Below are 6,271 nucleotides of genomic sequence, written 5' to 3'. Positions count from 1 at the left end.
GAAAACCGGGGACATTTCCGGGGACAGATCCAGGTCACCAAAACCGGGGACGTCTGGTCACCCTGCCTTATAGAGAAACATCAGCCATGCCCGTTGAGTGGTTGCTTCCTTGAGAAGACTATGAGAAGTGTCTCCGTTCCCTGTACAGCCTGGAGCACTGCATTTACGACCCTGGTTCAATGTCAATATCCTAGAAAATATTCCAAACTTTCTTCTTTGTAAATCCCGTCAAAGAACACGAGCAGCGTTCTCAGTCAGACATCCACTAGACCTAACTACATTCTGAACTGTTCTCAGGTCAGTGGCCTGAATGTACATTTTGGGGTGTGACCGTTCTCTTAATACATCCTGAGATGTTGACGTCATCTTTAAGCTTTGTTGGGATTTGCCTGTTTTCAGCGTCAGTTTCAAAATGTGAGATTTGCAGAGGACAGGCATGTCAATATGATTTTAAGCTTCTATGTATGTCCAATTTACCCACCGAATTGTCGTTATTTACATATGACAAGGTAAAATGTTTTGCATTCTATCACTCCTTTGAGCAATAAAACTTGAAAACTTACAAGGGGGATTGCTTTTCATAGGCCCTGGCCTGCTAACAGCGTAACTTTCAGCTACATGTCAAAGGTAATTGGTAGTTTTCAAAAGCTCATTTTCCTTTTCTTTGTAGTTAACCTGTTACAGAAAGCTTGCTGCTGGATTCATTTTTTTCCTGGTAACATTGTTTCTTTAGACACCATGGAGGAAAAATCCTTGCAATAGCTGTTTTCTTAATGTGATGTTGGATCTGGTACCAACCATCTGACCGCCTACAAAGCCACTTTAATCATGCAAATCAGCAGAATCTGAAAATTAATCCATCAACTGCCTCTCTGCATGATTTACACTTTCATGATGCACTGTCTGGAGGAGCACTTCAGGAAGAGTGGGAATGCCAAGTAGATGGACACAGAAGCTAGTGTCAGTGAGTTGTTTTCAGCATTTTGTTTAAGGAGGTACTGTGTTCACAAATGTGGCTGTTCAGCAGTGTTGAAACACATTAGGGAGGCTGTGCACTGTCTCAGAGTATTGCCCCAGACAACATCTTTACACACAGCCTAATCTATATCCACAACGTTCCACTTCTGGGATTGTTCAGATGCCACTGGAAATTCGGCAGGATGGCTTTCATTTCGGCCGGATGTCTATTACTTTTCACTTCTTTTGTGTTGCCGTTCTAAACTCTGGTCGATTTAATGAGGACTATGGTGAACTGCTCCTCAGATCTCTGCAGGGTAAATCCAGACAGCTAGCTAGACTATCTGTACAATCTAAGTTTTCTGTTACACAACTAAATCAGTCTTTGAACGTGCACGTTCCACCAACACAAGTTCCTTCCCGAGGCTATTTTGCAGAGGTGCCATTGGTCCGTGCGGCGCTTAGCACCACCCAAGATGATTAGAATTGGTTTAAAGAAATGGCAATAAACCAGAGCATGTTTTTCTCTATCCCCGGAATGCTGTGTGGACTAGCCAGACCTTCCTCTGGCACAAGTTACACTCAGTGCCTTTACATGCACAGCATTAACAAGGGTATGATCTTACCTGGGCTAAGTTCTCTTCATATATGTACATGAGCGGGGAGGAATGGAAAGAATAACAGTAACTCTACTTCCGGTACAGGTGGCACTCTGCCAACATACAACTGGTCGGAATAAGGCGTTTTCTTCCAGTTGACCTTTGTCAAAATCACAACAGCTTGGAGAGTGGGGAGAACATGGACGACCTTTCAAGACATACATTTCGTACTCACCATGTCAAAGTCCTCAGTAGGTTTAAAGGTTGTTTTTGTCGCCATTGCTTCCACCTGCCCTCTTCTATTTCTGGGTCAAATACATTGCATCAGAGTTGGGAGGGGCGGTTATAGTCTCCCATTGCCGGACCTTCCTCAACAGTGGTGCGGAGGAGGGTCTGGCTAGTCCACACAGCATTCTGGGATAGGAGAAAAACATGCTCTGGTTAATCGGCATTTATTTTAAACCAATCACAATTGTCTTTGGCGGCACTAAGCGCAAGACAGAGCCGCGGTGCCGCTGCAAAATAGCCTCGGGAGTATTGTGAATACACACTAGGGCGGTTATAACCTACGGAGCATGCACAGATGTATAACCCGAGCTTACCCCGGTTAAAGTGTACAGTATATATTTAAGAATACACTGGTTACTAAATAAGTTTTCTTGGGTTGTTAACCCGGTTATGAGATTCCGATTTCAACCAGAGTAAGGTGTTTATATGGCGTTTTAAAAACCTGGGTACTGCCTTAATCTGAATATAATCGGATTTTCAAACTGACCAACATTGGTGACTTTTCAAACGAAAGAAAGTAGGATGGCTCGTGATAGCGGCTTTAGAAAATTAGAGACCTGAGAACTGTCAATAACACACTGCTCTTTAATACTTTTGCAAGAGGATAGTCAAGAATGGAAATGGGGATGTATTTTGTTCTTTTAATGTGTCCCAGTTTGGAGAGTCATCATTTTCTTTTAGTTTTCACAAGACCAAGATATTTTAACAAACCCTCCATTGTCTTCTGGCTGTTATGTAAACCAAGAAACTTATCTTAGGCAATGAATTACAAATGTCGACTACCTGTGGTCTTTTATTTTAAGTCTGCTTCTCATGTGAGGCATTTAGCAACGTTGTTACTGCCAATTTCACACCTCTCTGACAACAAATCCAGTCACAGATGCCAAAGAAAGTATGAACAAGATAAATGTCATCTGGTTTACAAAAAATGGAACTTGTATTCAGCAGATAACAGATGTGATGCACCGTATGCTGTCTATCCTGTTCAATATGTCCTCTTGAGAAACACACCTACCTTAGACACACACACATACAAAAGGATTTACTCAAGAGTTCATCTAAGCTCATTACTCCTATGGGCACTTGTGTGCATACAAATCACATTTCTGCTAGTATTCTATGTTGATTGTGGCAGCTTTTCCGAACTGATTTTCCTCAGTCTTGTGGTAAACGTTATGTACGCCCCTTGTGTGAACTGCTGCTGTGTGCGTTGGCTTCAGTTAACACTTTTAATCGTGTTTCATTGGGCTGGCGTGGCAGAATGCTTGACTTTTTGCTTTATCTGAAGAAAGATTAGATGCTACTGCTGTAAAAGAAGAGGTCAAAAAAGCAACACAACACAAAAACAACTCTTTCCATTGAGCTGTGACCAGGCCCGCATTAACCTGCAGTTAGGCAGTATTTGTATTTAAATAATTTACAATAATATTATAGAACAATTCATGGTGAAAACAGCAAGAAAACATGTAGGTGACAATTCAACATATAAAAACATAATATAATGCATTAAGGCCCTCAAATATGTATCCACCTGTTGTGGTTGTGGATTTTTCTGTTGCCAGTTTGCACATTTTTGTTGCTGTTTCCTGTTTTGTTTATTGATTATTGTGTATTTGTTCTGTTTTCTGTTTCCTCCCTTGTCTTGTCTCGTTGTAGTTCCTGTCTTTTGTCTTCCCATGCGTGTCTGTATGTTCTGTTTTCTGTTTTATTTTGATAGTCTGGTTTTCTGTCTAGCCTTGTCTAGTTATACTTCCTGTGTTTTCAGCCCCACCCTGATGTGTTTCACCGGCTGTATCACCTGTTCCGTGTTTGCTCGTTACCTCGTGTATTTAGCCTCTGTGTTCCCTTTGTCTTGTGTCAGATCATTTTTTGTTTTTCCTATCAGTGTGTTCACTTTGTGCCTGTGTTTGGACTCTTCCCTGCTGTCTTTCTTCTCCTGTGAGTTTTCTCTGAGTTTTTTCCAGCCTTTTGTTTTTTGTCATAATTTTTGGACATTCATTGTTGCCTGCTTCCTTGGGACTCCTTGTGTTGTTTACTGCTTTTTGGATCCCTTGCTGGTTTCTTCTGTAAGAAATTCTGCCCTTTTTGTTATTAAATCCTGAAATGCAAACTTATCCTGCCTTATCTCTGCATTTGGGTCCCCAATTCCCTGAACTGTAACACCGCTTCTAGATCAACTTCTCATTTTATGTTATCTCTGCTCATCAACACACATCTCTCCCTACTCTTTTGCCTTTTCTTGTTGAGCAAATAACCTCTTTCAGTGTGTCGCTTTAATGATATATTAAGTCATTTTAATTGATTTATAAACCCCTGGACTGTATTAGCTTAAATGTATTTCAGCAAGATTTCTGCTCATGTTTAAAACTTTGTGCACATTCAAAATAAAACTCAAAAAATCCCATCTGTGTTCTGAGATTTGGAAGAGTTGTGATATTTTGATTAAAAAGTTGTTATATTAGGAAAATAAAAGTCGTAACTTGATACAAGTGGTAACTTGATGCAGTCACAATATTTTATGAAAAACTAAAAATCCACCTGCCGTACAGTCTGCTGTGCATTACGTTATTCTTTTGCAGTACAGCAGTGCACAGGCCGTCTGACAGACACAGACCCCTGTTTGGGTGTATGAATGAGACAAAGTTTAGAGAAGTGGCTGCACGCTGCACTGCAGTAGGTAGAAATCTACAGCAGAAATACATGAAGCAGGCATGTACGCATCACCACACTTCTGCAGCAACATGCACAGCAGAGTGCCTCCGTTATAATCATCAGAAGCAGCTACACAGAATAAAGAAGCTGCGCTGCTCGTCTCTATTTTTACAGAACGGAGACAGAGAGTGACGGACGGGTCTGTCATAGCTTTGTGTGTTTGTGCCTGGCCATATTAGCAAGTCTGAACACAACAAGAAGACAGAGGAGTAGGCAGCGTGCAACTTTGGTGGCGGGCTTTAGGCTGCCCACCCAATCAGAAGTTAGAAAGGCACTCGTATTTTTAGTGCTAATTATTCCATTGGCTGAACACATTTTCTTATATCTTGTTTGGGTGGATTGAGTGATGGACAGAAAATTCGACAAAGAAGAAATCAATGTTAATTTTTTATTGGCTCATGAAAGGCCCCTCTTCTTTATAGGCCCCTTGGTTTTGACAGTGAGACGAAATTCACAACCATGAACATTGGGAAGTTCCAATTACATACACATAGACTGCGATTTGCCAGGGAAATGCATTGGATTTTGATCCTTTCTGGTCTATACATCCCAGTCTATAGTTCCACAGAACGATAATATTCGGGCCCTTGCTCATCCTATTTAGTTGCTACAGAGCCCCTGGACGCCAGCTGTCCAAAATATCAAATTATCACAATGTGACTAGTGCACCAGCACTGTCTTCTTTTTCATTCATTCAAACCTTTATTTAACCAGGAAAAAAAACTTGAGATTAGTCATCATAAAAAACCTTCTAAAAAATGATGTTCCCATACAACTACTGTAAAATCCATTTTCAATTACATTTGGGGGGAAACATTTGACCAAGATCATGTTAGAGTTTTACAAAGTCATCGTAGCACTTTTTGTAACCTTTAATTTATGTAAGATATTTTAGCCCTCAGTCATTCAGTCATTCAGTCTCATTGCAGTTTGTGAAATGGTCACTTTATCTATTGTTGTATTTATCTATCTATTGATTTGTGTACAGGTCACATTAATGTCGTTATGTTCGCGTGTTGATTACGACTTTTGAAGTAATGTATTTCAATGGGAAGCCTATTTCATGATCACAGAACGATTACGGTAACAAGTAGTATTGACAAGCTTAAAATACGCACAAGGAGGTTGGTCGGGGTGGTGGATGGGTCAAACAACACAGGACTTTCACCCAGGAGACCGGTGACTGGGGACCGCGTGTTGCAGTTATTTTCTGTGTTATTCTCTTCCTTACCACAACTGTCCTCTTGTTGTCAGTGCGTCCTGTGTGTGAAGGTACTTTTCCTCGGTGTTTTTTCCTAACCACAAGCATCCTGCTGTTGTGGCCGGCGTGTGGCGTTTTATTTCCCTGTTTTTGCGTGCCACAGAGACGCGGGTCATGTCCCCGCACAAGCTTTTTCCACGTCCCATATGTAGCATTTCATTTCCCCATTGTTGCATTCCCCAGAGCCTCCCAGTGTCACGGCAGATTGTGAAATGGTCACGTTCGAAAATCGTAACCTGTACATGAAAAAAACGACAATAACGTGAACGTACAAGGACATGTTGAAACAAACGTAACCTGGCTAGGTGGTGTGTGCACAGTCTGCCCGAGGATTGAACACTGATTCTATGTAGGCTTGGAAAGGCTTGGGGTAAAGGGGGTCTGCGGCTGACAGAGCCCCACACCGGTATCTAATTTAACCATGGGCCTCAATGGGGATTGACTTCATTTTGGA

The 6,271-nt window shown here is 41.4% G+C and overlaps 1 long non-coding RNA gene across 1 annotated transcript in view; it reads right to left on the bottom strand.

Moving 5' to 3' along the window:
* LOC116686682 (uncharacterized) overlaps positions 1-6,271 on the bottom strand; it is an 8,135-nt gene extending 1,864 nt beyond the window's left edge. Inside the window, exon 1 of the long non-coding RNA XR_004331327.1 lies at positions 6,261-6,271. This is a non-coding gene — a long non-coding RNA (uncharacterized LOC116686682). The remainder of the gene's footprint in view (positions 1-6,260) is intronic.

The sequence above is a fragment of the Etheostoma spectabile genome, unplaced genomic scaffold, assembly GCF_008692095.1.
Source record: "Etheostoma spectabile isolate EspeVRDwgs_2016 unplaced genomic scaffold, UIUC_Espe_1.0 scaffold433, whole genome shotgun sequence".
NCBI classification, from domain to species: Eukaryota; Metazoa; Chordata; class Actinopteri; order Perciformes; family Percidae; genus Etheostoma; species Etheostoma spectabile.
Note: the sequence above shows the minus strand (reverse complement) of the source record. Positions and strands in the feature narration are given on the sequence as shown.